We start from the raw sequence: 15116 nt of genomic DNA, 5'->3' as shown, positions 1-15116 counted from the left end.
TGAAAATCCTTCCACAAACCTTCTGTAATAACCCGCTAGACCTAAGAAAATTCTGAAATCTGTAGCAGAGGTATGCCTTGGACATTCTTTCACAGCTTTTATCTTTTGTGAATCTATTCGGATCACTTTTCTTGATACAATGTGACCAACAAATATGACAGATTGCAACCAAAAATAAAATTTTCTAAACTTAACGATTTAAAAGTCTCAAATTACTCACGCTTTCTTCCTCATTCCTAGAATAAATGAGGATATCATTGATGAAGACGATAATGAACACGTCCAAGTACTATTTTAACAGTCTTTTCATCAAATCCATGAAAGCTGCAAGCGCATTAGTTAATCCAAACAACATAACAAAAATTCATAATGACTATACCAAGTTTTGAAGGCTCTTTTACGAATGTCAATATCTCTGACTCTAACCTGATGATAACCCGATAAGAGGTCTATCTTTGAGAAATGTATAGCACCCTACAGTTTGTCATAAAATTCATCAATCCTAGGGATGGGATACGTATTACTGGTTGTGACCTTGTTCAAATGTCTATAGTTAATTCACATTCTAAGAGAATTGTCTTTAGTCTTTACGAACAACACAAGTGCACCCCATGGTGAAATACTAGTTATGATGAAACACTTTTATAGAAGGTCTTTCAAATGATATTTCAATTCCTTAAGCTCTATTGGGATAATTCTATATGGAGGAATTGAAATAGGATGGATATTTGGAAGGAGATTAATTCCTAAGTCGATTTTTCTTTCAGGAGGGACACCGAAAAGATCTACTGGAAACAGTTCTTTAAACTCATTAACTACTAAAACTGACTCAAGAGTTTCGTTTTTCAAGACTAGAATGCTTAACCCGAACTAGATGATATAAATAACCCTTAGATACCATATTTATGGCTTTAAGGTACGAAACAAATAGACCCATATGTGCTAAGCTACTACCCTTGAATTCTAAGATTTGTTTGTTTGTAAACATAAAATGAACAATCTTAGTTCGGCAATCGACTGAGGCATAACATGAATGTAACCAATCCATTCGTAGAATGACATTAATGTCTACAATTTCTAACTCTAGTCGAACTGGAGAGGTGACTTTCTAAGAGACTGTGATAGGGAAATTTTTGTATGCCCGTCTAGCTATAACTGGGTCACCGATTAGAGTAGAGACTAAGAAAGGTTCTGAGAGAGTTTATGGACTAACACTGAATTGGACCTCTATGTAAGGAGTTACAAAGGAAAGAGTAGCCACTAGATCTAACAATGCATAAACATCAAGGTCAAAGATATGTAGCGTACCAGTAACTACATCAGGAGAACCGTCCTGATCCTAGTGAGCTAGGAGAGCATACAACTAGTTCAGACGTTGACCGCTACCTGTACATGATGAGTTATCCTGCTGAGTCAGGCAACAATTGGTGTTTCTGATTTCATATACTGATCTCTGCCATTACCACCTTCTTGACCCATTTTAGAAGGACAATCTCTCAACCTGTGACAAGACTATTTGCACCCAAAAGATCCTTCTTTTCCTTCGATACACCCACCCTGGTGATTCTTACCACACTTAGGTCAAGTGGGGTAAGTGTTGGTGCCTGAAACACATCCGTGAGACTTAGAGCCTGGTGCTCTACTCTTTGAGTTTTACCTGCTCTTGGAGGATGGAGAACTATCTTATAAAGGAACTAGGGATGAAAACTTTTGCTGACTTTGCGACCGATTTCAACCACACGATTTCTGTTTGAAATAGTCATAGTTTTCAGTCCTAGCCTTCTTATTCTCCTTAGCTTGTTCCCTAAGCTTATAACCGTCAATGTGCTCATCATGAGTCATAAGTCTAGACATGTTCATATCTCGAAGTAACATAGCATTCCTGCACTAAGTTTTCACTAAATCCGACACTCCATACAAGAATATATTCATCTGGGCCATGCAGTCAGCAAAAATGCGAGGAATATACCTGGAGAGTTATGTAAACTTAAACACATACTCTTAGACTATCAAGTTACCCTGCCTTAAGTTCATGAATTTCTAAACATTTGCCTCTCTCAACTCTATTCGGAAAAATCTGTCAAGAAAAGTGTCACTAAAGAATCCGAAGTGGTAGTAGATGCCTTTGCAACCCCTATTCTCCTTCAGCTGAGTGTACTAGATATAAGGCACATCTTTAAACTAGTATGATGCTAACTAAATCCTATTATTCCTGGTGACTATTGTTACCTCAAAGATCCTCTTGTTCTCATCCAAAAACTTTTGAGGATCCTCATTAGTCTATCATCCTAAAAACTTAAACGGATTTATCCTAACAAAGTCAGGGACCCTTGCTGCTGCTGATCCACCATTTTCATTAACAGGAGAATGAACCTGATTATTCTGGTTGTTCATACTCTAAGACAACATTTGTATGGCATTCCTAAACTCAAAGTTGGAGACTTCTTGAACTGGTACTGGAAGAGATGCAGTGCACTCCTGGGATTCACATTCAATATACCCTACCAATGGTATAAAGTCATGATGGCGTGATCACTTAACTGATTTCCCATAGAGGGGACTTACAACCTACTTGGCTAGTAGTTCTGCGACTATTTAAGTACGTTGAACTATAGTCCAAATCGATATTATGCTACTCCCGATGAATTATGTAAACTAAGTGATTATGTCTAATTTTTTGTAAAACTTAGCGCTGGAAACTAAACATGCAAACTGAGAATGAAACATTTAATCGTATAATGATGCATAAAAACCTGAAAGATGAATAACTGCATAATTGATGTATCTTACCTAGCATGTGTAATTCAAGAACTAAAGAAATACAAAACTAGGGTTCTGAAATTCATTCGATAATCTGAGAGATAACATGATAATATAATTTTGAACATATATTTAATAAATTCATTAAGTTCCATAAAAGTTCTAGAAACCCTTGATATATTCATGATAAGAGAATCAAGAAGTGACAGAAAACTAAGGACCCAATGGGTGAAACAAACACACTATTTAAATCCCACAGACTTGGTAATGAAACAAATGAAATATACTTATGTTTCAAGGAAGGAACTGCTAGAAATTTTGGCGTTCTTGAACTAGGGTTCTTGAGCTTTTTCTCCTCTCTTGCTTCTAATTTTCTATGTTTTTATTTAATGTATTGACCTATATATATTTTAATTATTTTTGTACACTTAAACTAATTAAAATATGATGATTTAGTTCCAAAAAGACATAACTTAGGGTTTAAACAAACTAGGAAAGGACCAAATGACCCCTGGGTAAGTTTATGTGACTAAACAACGACAAGAACAGATGGTCTGTCGTTAGGTCCGTAGGTTGGGCCTATTCGACAAGCGTTTACTAAAATGGGCATAAATTTTTACTCGGAAGTATGATTTTATGAAGATTAGTGTCTATGAAAGAATATTCAATTATCTATGTGTGGGTATGTAATGGCAAATCTAATTTGTTTTGTGCTGTGATTTATGACCATTTGAAATTTACCCAAGTATGTTTCCCCCTTAACTGCCTCCTAGTTCCCACCTTTCCGTCAGACCTATGTACCATGGGTCCACCTACGCAGCGTGCTGGTCATCCATGGTTCTTGTCAGAGAGTGGTTCATAGGGTGCCGATCGACGGTCACGGACCACAGAATGTAGGCTTACATAAGGACTACAGGTCCGTTAGTCCATTATTACTTAACCAAATTTTCTAGGGTGAGATTTTGGGAGTTTTTGACCCAATTGATAGATGTGCACGACGGTCCGCTGGTCAGTCAATGGCTTGTTTATGTCCACTGTTTGTTACACATGCAAATTTTTTTGAAAAGCTTGTTTTTGTTCTGTTATTGATATGAGGTGTTAAAATTTTGATGAATAATCGAAAAAAAACATATGTATCTTATAAAGAATTATTTTATTTAGTTTGGATATTCAAATAAAAAAAAACTTTGTAGTTTTTTTCCCCTTGTGAATTTGATTATGTGGGATTGTTATGGATTAAAAACTTTTGTACTTTTATAGTCTATGTTATATAGAACACTTCTAAATGATATGTTATATGTCTATTTATAATAGAGGAAAAAGACCTGTGACTTAGAGTTGATGAGTTTGCAGAATGAACTTTTACAGTATGTAAAGATTGTCAAAAAGAACTTAAACTCTCTAAAAATTTCGTAGAACAATATTTTCAAAAGAGGTTTCATACTACAAATGAAATTATGATAGATTGGGAAAAATATGTGAAAAAACTATTTTCAATTACTTGAAAAATAATTTTGAGGTCACGTTTAAAATTTTTGGTTCTTTGATTATGATAAAAACACAATTACACTTGGTGTCTAATTTAATTTTAGAGAAAAAGATATTAAATTCAATGATAATTTTGAATAATGTTAGACACATAAAATTCTTGTAGTATGTTTGGCATTTTGGTTGTTGAATTTCTCTAATACTAGTATATGGTGTTCCTAGTATGAAACTACAAAATTATACGTATACTTGTTTAAAATGATTGAGTTCTCTTATGAAAAAGCGTCACTTGAAGTGATGTGATTTTTCATAAAATTATATGTCTATTTAATATAACTATTCGTATACACATGAATAATGGTGAATGGTTATTTGTCATGTTTTGTAACAGAAGCATTTGGATTATAATGTCTTTATTAGACAAGAAAAAAATTGGTTCAACGGGTAGTAATATAATAATCAAATTGAAAGTTATGGAAAGGCTTTTTCAGAAATGACATTTGACAAGGTGATGACTTGAAATAATTTTTGTATCCCACAAAATTGTAAGAACTAGAAAAATAATATTAGTGACGAAAAAGCTACCTTTCGAAGAGCTCTTTAAACTCAACATTTTTATTTGTTCTTACTTGCTTGAGTTATTAATTGTGACATAAAAATTTGGGGCATGTGAATTACAAAACCTTGTAAGAAAAACTGATCAGTTTATATATTTTATCAATCTTCGGGTGCAATAAATAAAAATGTCAAGTTTGTGCGTAATCTATGTATGCAGAGCAATCTTATAAATTTGTTTAAATGAATTCTACTCCCCTAGAATTTATTTACACTAACCTTTGTGATATGAGGTGAACACCATCTATTTGTTGAACAAAGTATCTCGTTACTTTTATTGACAATTGTATTATAAATGACTATATGTATATGCTTAATGATAAGGATGAAGCAATAGAAACGTCTATACAATATAATATAGAAGTTAAAAATTAGTTGGGGAGAAGATAGAAGTGATAGGGATGGAGAGCATAAATCTAATGTTTCATAAATATGTTTTGAAAAGTGGAATTATCCATCAAATTATTGTCCTATTCACCACAATTTAATGAAAATTAAATATTGAAAGAAAAGACAAATGAATTATTTATAAGTTCATATTTACCACAAAGCTTTTGTAGAGGAACTATCCCTACTTCAAAAGGGATCAACAAAAAGTTTTGTATTTTTAGAAATAAAGCAATTTTGCTTGTTCAGGACATAATTTATTCCATATGAAAAATAGAAAGGAAGGAAATCTATCTTTGATATTTAAAAGTTTGGGTCTGTCTACCCAAAGTTTAAGTTCCTATTCCTAAAAGGATTGAGATTGGACTTAAGACCGTGGCCTTTAAAATTAGACTTGAGGAGTCTAGTCAATGGTCTTAACGACATTGTAAAGAAAAAAAATAATGTACTAAATAAAGTTATTCAGAGGTGTAGTAAATGTCAAGGGACATATACTTACTTCAAATATGATTTTGTAACATCTATTTTTTATTATGTAGACTCATTCTTTTGGACAGATATTGTCAATAGTGAGATTGGTTCAATCTTCAGTAATCTTATGGGAAGTTTGTTGATCTTCCTCAAAAAAATAAATTTTTGGGTTCAAAGTGAATCAACAAAAGGAATATAAAATTAAGTGAAACTTTTTACAAATATAGAGCAAGACTTTTTGTCAAGTTTCTAGACAAAAATAACATCTTGATCTTTTCGACACATACTCTCCTGTAGCAAGAATTACATTCATTTGGATATTAATTGTGCTATATATGGTATATGCCTCCAAATTCTTCATATGGATGTAAAAACAAATCTCTAAAATGGAGAACCGGACGAAGAAATTTACATGAAATAATTTGAGGGTTTCATGGTTCCTGGTAAATAAAAGAAAGTGTGCGAACATGTTATGTCATATTATAGACTAAAACTAATACCCAAACAATGACATAATAAATTTGACCAAACCACGTTAACTGATCAATGTGTTAACATTAAAATCAAAAATTCATTGTTTGTTTTTACAATGATAATATGTTGATCATCAATAGAGACATTAATGACATAAATGCTACTAAACGTATGATAGAATGAATGTTTGAAATAAAATATTGGGGTTGTTGATGCGATCATAGCTATAAAAGTCTTTATACCTCCATAATGTTTGGCATTTTCACGGTCTAATTGCATTGAAAAGGTACTTGAGTAATAAAAATATTTGGATTTCAATATTGTCAAGTCTTCAATAAATGTGAGTTTGCATTTCAAAAGATTAAAAGTGAAAGTGACTCACAATTGGGTTGTGCTAGAGTACTGGGAAGTATGATGTATGTCATAAAGTGTTCGCAATCATATATAACATTTGCTATTAATTGACTTTGTCAGTTCACAAGTGATCCCGATAGAACTCATTAGATGACGATAAAATGTGTTTTGGAGTATTTGAGAAATATATAAAACTATTTCTTGTATTATAACAATATTAAGCAATATTGAAATGATATAGTAATGCTAATTTGATCACCAGACGAATGAATTAAAATCAATGAGTGGATATCAATTTACTCATCAAAGAGGAGAAGTCGGTTGGAAATATTTCAAAGCAAACATGTATATAGCTCTACAATGATCTCTGATCTAGGTGTTCTAGATAAGGTGGGTGAATAAGTTTAAAGGATCTGAAATTTCATGATATGTATTATTTTTTGTCCCAAACCATTGGCATTATTATACATACACTTTGATAGTCAAGATGCAATTGGTATTGCATGGAGCATGATGTATGACGAAAAGTCTCATTATAGGGGACATAGACATAATATGGTTAGAAAACTTATCATAATTGACTAAGCAAAGTCAAAGGATAATGTGTTAGATCCAATTACAAAAACATGTAACTATAGATAAAGTTGATAGATCATCTAAGGAAATTTTACGGATTAGGACAAGTCATCATGATGGTAACTCTATCTAGCAGACCGGAGATCTCAAGAGCTACATTTAATGAGAAAAATAAAGATGTGAATGAAGGGTGGACATTGTCAACCAACACAATCAATTCTCACAATGAAGAACATGCTGTGGAATAAAGATACAAACAACATTAAGACTTGTTAATGAGTTATTAAATCTTAATGGTTTGAATATTTTTAAAGTTTTCCGAGTTGACCAAATAGTGTATATACATGATTACACGATTAGAAATCACCTATGTGAGTATGAAGTGGAAGCCGCTACGAAGAAGATGATTGTCAAAAGCCTATCGCTCTATAAACTCATGAAACCAAGAGGTATTCATGGCTGAAACGAACACAACCGTAAGAACCATAAATGATAAAGGGTTAATTGTCTGACATATGGTTTACTAGGTATACACCAAAGATCAAAGCTTCAAATATATCACATCTACTGATTGACCAAGTATATCCGACATATGTTCAGTATGAAAAGTTTAAGGAGAAACCTACTTATCCATATTCAATTAATTATTGCTTATAATAGTACACATACTTGTCCGTTTCATTTTCTTGGAGTCATTCCCCATTCAATCAGCGGATTTTTGGGTTTTAAAAGGCTTCAATGGAAAATCAACATTTGAAAATTTTATGAAGAGTTGCGACTTTTATGAAAGGTTGCCACATTCATGAAAAGTAATGACTTTTATGTAATGTTTGATGCTTTTATGAAAAGTTGCGACTTTTAAGAAAACTTGTTACTTTCATGAACAAATGTGACTTTTATGAAAAACGACGATCTTATCAAAAGATTGTGACTTTTCCAAAGGTTTGTGACCATTTAGGTAAGGCACATTAAGAATATTTTCACACTATTAGGGCTGTCCTCTGATTTTATAGTTAGAATTTTTTCTGGACTTCTTCTAATAATAATAAATTTAGTATTCTAAGTGTATTTTACTGCGGTTGAGTGGTTTTTGACAACATAATCTTAGGTATCAAAACACTGGTGATTGAGATCATCCTATCTTGGGAGGACTTATTCCAAATCAAACGTTAATACTAGAGGGGAATAATTTTCTTGAGAAAATAATTTCATTAATTACATACTGTGTATTCAGTAGGATTGATCAATGTTTTTTTCCCATATCTTGGTATGTGCTAAAGATTTTCGATTTGTGAATTAAGTTATGTTCTTTTGTTCCTCAATCGTTAATTAAACTTTGTAACTTCGTGTTTCTGCAAAGTTTGTTGGAATTAGTAAGATTCTTTCAACATAGATTCAAAATAATTCATCTTTATGAAAAAATTTCGTATATATTTTCTAATCTATTTTTTATTTTAGTTTCTTTACTAGTTTTAATTTTATAGTTCATGAAATGTTCTTAAACTTTTTTGTGTATTACCATGTTCTTCAAAGTTTTGTTCTAAGTATCTTAGGAATACAAAATAAACAACGCATATATGGAAATACTATTAAATATCTACATATTTATGGATATGAGAAAATAGATTGACTTAGTTTATGAAGTTTACCAATCACAATCAATAGACACAAAAAAAATTTAAGTGAAGACTTGAAATTATTTTTTATCTTGTTTATCAATGAAAGTATTTCAAATAAACAACAAAAGTGCTACACCAACAAATATATGTAATCTAGCTGTAGAACTGTGCTAGCTCACAATTCTTATAACATGGATTGTATTTTCAAAGAATGCATTTTATAGTTGCGTATTTTGAGTAAATAGATGTATTGAACTTATTTTTTTCATAAAATCTACCAAATTTGTTAGTTTTAATTTTTTTACTTGTCCATTAACGAATAGACTTTGTCTATATCTTTAGAAGCAATTGTACTGTTCATTTTTTATGTTGTCACTTGTAATTATAAACAATTGTATAAAAACAATTTATTTAGTTATGAATTTTTTTCGTAACAAATAGTTGAAATTATTCACTACAAATTGTAAGTTGTCGTTATTTAACATCTTTTATATTTTGTGTCAATTTTTTTGACAATAAAATATTTCTCATCAATAATTTATATTATTAGTGACAAAATAAATGTCATAATTAAATCTAAATTTTCATAGCTAAAATTTATAATATGTAACTAAAAACTATAATTTTTTGATATTGTAAAACATATTTTTTCCGATAAAAATTTTTTGTTTCCAAAATTTAAAAATTATAAGACAAATAATATTTTTTCATGAATTTTATACATTAATTGTGACGAAATAATATCTCACCGATAACTTTAAATTCTTTACTAACATTACTAACAAATGACGCCAATTAATTTTTCGATGGGAAACTATAGTGGACAAAACATCACTAAGAATTTTTATATTTTGTTACTAAAGGTATGTGTCTCATATATTTAAAAACGAAAAGTAAATTTAATCTTTAAAATTAAATATTTATCCATGAAGTAGATGTCATAGTTTTTCATAATTTACATACACTATTAGTGATGAAATAATGTGTCACCAGTAAGTTTAAATTTGTGACTAACACTACTTAACAAAATGACACCAATTAATATTTTGGGGCAAAACATTGCTAGGAATTTTTATGTTTCCTCACTAAAATAATGTGCCTCATGTATTTGTGCACGAAAAGTACACTTTTTCACTAAAAGATAATACTTAGTGATGAATTTATGTCATAGCTAATAGTTTTATAGCTATACACAAACATAAGTCCTTATAAACAAGCTCACTATAATAAACAAACAATTAAGTGAGAATAAAATAATTTGTGCTATATTTTTTTAATAGGAAAACATAATATATATGAGTATTTATAACAAATAATCTACATAAATGTCACTAAAGGGTTTTAGTGAGATTGGATGCAACAACATAAACTCAATTACAACTAAATATCTCCTTTTATAGTTCTTATGATTGAAGTGTCACTGCTACAGACTATATATGACTTATGAGTAAGGGCGGAACTACAACCAACGAAAGGTGGTATGCTGACCGTCTTACGCCAAAAAATTACACGATATACAGAGGTCAAATTCGTAATTTAACGGATAAATAATTAATCTTTAAAAGACTTCACATAAACTCCTCCATGGCATAGTTGTAAATCTTGTTCATTTTCATCATTGGTGTGCAGGTTCGAATCCTATGTAGATCATTTCTTCTTTATTAATATTAAAATTTATTAATATAGAGTAAAAACGACGAATAAATTATTAAATTTTGAATTTTTAGAAATCAAGTGTTCCTAATTTTTATGTAGGATATAATACACTTCAAATGGTGAAAACAAAAAAGCCAACTTTTTTACATTAAAATTTTTGTTTATATATGTTAACAACTATAAACCCAAAGCTATAATCAATACATGTGTTTTATCATATTCTTTTTATATTTTCTGCTGGTGTAATTTATGTTTCGTAAAGCTAGACACATTTGTTCTATCACTATTTTATTTTAAAAATAATAATCATATATTTTTATCATATAAAATCAATGCATCAAAAGGAAGAAAAAAAACTTTATTGTTTAAATTTGATACTGATAAATGTTGAGATCGTTCAACATAGAATCACTAGGTTAAATGAATAACAACTCACTTATTTTTTCTAAAAATTCCTGAACATCATTGATGAAATTTCTTGCTCCTACATTGCTTATGAGGACCTGAAGAGATTGTGGAGAAATAATAAACAAAGGGTGATAAGATTACCAAAAAAAATATTGAAGGTCCAAATAAAGCAATATTATATGTTGCATGCTACAAGATAACAACACAAAAAAGTTTGAACATGCCTACCCAAACCCATTATCCTTTTAACTTCCTATCTCATATAGCCTCACGAGATTGTCGGGCTTTTTTATCAATTGAACTATAAATGGACTTTCTCAAGAACGAAGGGACGGGGGAGGAGGTTACTAGGTATAATTCAACCGACTAACCTATTTTTCTTGTTCTTTCAGTTTACTATGAGTATAATCAAAACCAAAAACTCTCTTTAAATTTACGTACCTCCTGATGATAATTTTTTTTCTCACGTACTATTTTGTCAAGCAATTTAAGAAAAACCTATTACTTCTCTCTTCAATAATTGAATGTTTTTAATGTTTATTGATCTTATTGGTTGGTTTGCGAAATTCATAATTCCAAACTAGCATCTTTTAATGAATAGTATTACTTCTCTCTTCATTAATTGAATGTCTTGTAATGTTTATTGATGTTATTGATGGGTTTTCACAATTCATTATTCAAAACGAACATCTTTGACCAAGTCTTACAAACCAAATAAATACTTGTATATTTCGTGTATTGTAAAATAATACTATTAAGAAATGACTTAGTAGAGACTTGACTACAAAGACTGATATTGTTTTCGTATATAATGTTTCTTCTAGAGAAAGCATTGGAATTACCAATATCAAAAATTTAGATATATAATAGCCCAAATAAAAATGAATGGTCATGTACGAGGTTGTAAATATAGTCCTATCGCTCTTATTCTCTGCAACAAGCGGGATGATTTTTGTGGTACATCCATTGCCTGAGTCGAAAGGTAATGGTCATGAAGACAGCGCAAGGGGAGATGAAAAAGTAGTAGAAAATTATTATGGAGACAACTCAAATGCATTTAGTTTTGGCAAATCTATTAATGACAATGACCTTCACAACTTGTTTTACACTAGCAAGAGGTTTAATATTCTTCTGATAAATTTGTATTGAAATATGCAACAATGTTTATAACAATTTTTTTCTATTTTAGGCTGTTCTTTAATTTTTTCCCTCTCCGAAGAAAAGACGGAGCCACCATATGCAAAGGGGTGATAATTGACACCCCTACGTTAATAGTGAAGCCTTTGTTTAGCGTTTATTTTATATAAGAATAGAATATAAAACACTGAAGTAAGTCTCAGATTTCAACCTTTTCACATGGTCTGCCTAGCTAGCTTACATTATAAGAAGTTGTTGCCTTGCATATGGAGGTCAAATTAAATACTACTATTATAATTATATTGACATTGAGAGTCCATTCATCAACCCATATGAGAATTTTTTTCATACTATGCATTTGTTTAAGAATAGTATTAATAAGATTTTTAATTATGTAAAACTTATGAAGTAGAGATGTACGAGCAGAGTGATGTTAACTCAAGAAAGCTCACATCAATAAGATGAAGAAAATTGAGATCAGGATGCTCAAAGGGATGTGAGAGCACACTAGGAGAGTTGTGAATAGGAATAAAGTTGTTTGGTACAAGGTTAGAGTGGATTCATGAAGGAAAAGATGAGAAAAGTGAGACTAAGGTGGTTCAATCATGTTACGTAGGTGTGACCATAGGCAAATTAGGAGATGTGAGAGGTTGGTTGTAGCAAAAGTTAAGAGAGGTAGAGGTATACTTGAAAAACATTGTGTCGAGGTGATTACATATAACTTAGCATAGATCTAACATACCAAGGAAATAATATTAGATAGTAAGGTATGAGAGTGAAGTATTAAAGGTAGGGGTGACTCAACGTAATTCGAGGCCCAAAATGATATTTTAATTAAAGGTCTAAAAATCATATAAATTTTTTTATTTATTTATTTTCAAAAAAATTTAGATGTAACATATTAATTAATATCTTTTTTCATAAAAAAAGAAAATTATTTTTTTGAATTATTATTTTGAAGAAAAATTTTATCAATTGAACATTAAAAACATCATTTTATTGAGTAAATTATTATATGAATCGATTATAAACTTCTATACATAATAAATTGATAAATTTTAAATAAAGTTATCTAGGAGTTACAATCACAGCATATGATTCAAAAAAATGAAAACTTAGTCTATCCTACTTTAATATGAAAAGTTATAAAGAAATGAAAGAATAATTGTAATTTACTTTGATCAATACTTTCGGCTATTTATTCATGTTTTTAACAAAATTTTACTCTAATTATCAAAGATTTAAGGGTAGAGATAAACTCTGCATACATCCTACCTCCAAACCTCAGTTGTAAGATTATATTGTGTGTTATTATTATCGAAAAACAACAAAAAAACATTAAATGTGATGAAGGTGAGGAATAATATAGTAATTAACAATCTTTTGTGGTCTAAATTAAAAATGTATTGCACAAAATACAAAATTTGTATTCTCCAAATAAGATTGTTTCCATGTGAAAAAAGTAAATGTAACCTTATTGATGGAGTATATCTATGTTGTTGAACTCCATTTACCTAAGTCATCTCATTAGAATATCTTAAAATGGAAGGCTGGTCCATGAACATGCAGAAGTTTGTGTATCTTAATCAAAGCCCTTTGATGACTAGTTGTATTAACATAACTTAAAATGCATGTCTTTGTAAGGGGTTCGACAATCCGCCGAACCATAAGGGTCTATTGTGTGCAACCCTTACACTATTTACATGGCTTGTTTCCATGTATTTGAACCCGTAACCTCTCAATCACATGACAACAATTTTAGGAGTTACTCCTAATTCCCCTACTTTTTATGAGCTTGTAGAATTAATATATTCCTCAATGAAGTCTTTAAATTAGAATATCTTAAGATACAAGGCTGGTTAAGTTTTAATTGTGTTCCCAATTGACGACATCAATAATATTAACAAATATCCAAGGCAAAAATAGTACAACTTGACTTACAGATGTCAAGTTAGACCAAATGTACCATGTTAATTGGACGAGTCTGAGATCTAAGCATATTTTCACTTTGATTTTGAGAGTGGGATCAGTAACCCTACAACAACCCATTTATTCTGAGCCTAAGGTACAAGTTTGAAAGAATTTAGTAACTTTTATTTTAATCTCATATAAAAATGCATTTAAGCAGTTCTTTGTAGTTGCATTAACATTGACAAAGTCATCATCAAACCCAACAAAACCATATACGAAACAGGAGGGATAAAGAAGGCAAGAAAATGAAAGGGAAAATGAAGATTGTGTTAGCCACAAAATACAGTACAACAAAAATACCATACCAAGTATATTCCAACAAAGTGGGTCGAGGAAGTGTAGAGTGTATGCATTCCATGGCACTACCCCAAAAGTGAAGTAGATCCCCGACCAAAGAGAAAAACAGTTTGAAAAAAAAACATTATATAAGAACAAGAAACAATACGTAATACCCGGAAAAATAGATAGTAATAGAAACAAGACTATGAAAAAATATCATCAGTCATAAACATTAGAGGAGTAACCAACAAATTTTATTGAGTCGAAAAACAAATAGTGGAAAAAAAATCTGAAATATTAGCTTGTTTTATTAAATGATAAAAATCTTTTGTACCAATAGAGTATATGAATATGTATTTTAAGGAGGTCTATGCTGAGTATTGGTTTTAACACTTCACACATAGCCACACGCTTAAAACTCTAAGGATATTCTATTTAGAAACTCTAACTAAGTCATGTTTGAACACCTCAAACCCTAAGAAACTATTCCAATATATTAGACACTTTCTATTCAATTTTTGTAAAACTTTTATGCTTTTTTCATTTGCCTATTATGTAAGTAAGTTAACCATATAAGATATGTTCTCCTTTAATTATATGCATCAACCTCAAGTTTAAAAAATCTTAAGTTATTGTGGCTTATTAAGGCAAATGCATAGAATTAAAGGATATGACATATATTTTATGTAGTTAACTTAAGTACCTAAAGATATATGGGAACTCACACATAAAAGATTTTCAAAATTTATATCGAATATGTCTATTTGAAAAACTTATAGAAGTCACATTGTTAAATTATAACAAAGGTTAGTTGGAGTATCTAGATAAAATAGCTGGAATGTTTAAGGGGATGAATATTTATAAATCCTGGTTTTAAAATATCTTGAAATGCATGTCATACTGGTAGATGAACTAGTAGAA

Source organism: Solanum lycopersicum, chromosome 7 (assembly GCF_036512215.1).
Source record: "Solanum lycopersicum chromosome 7, SLM_r2.1".
In the NCBI taxonomy this organism is placed as follows: Eukaryota; Viridiplantae; Streptophyta; class Magnoliopsida; order Solanales; family Solanaceae; genus Solanum; species Solanum lycopersicum.
The sequence above is the reverse complement of the archived record's forward strand: the minus strand, read 5'-3'. Positions refer to the sequence as shown.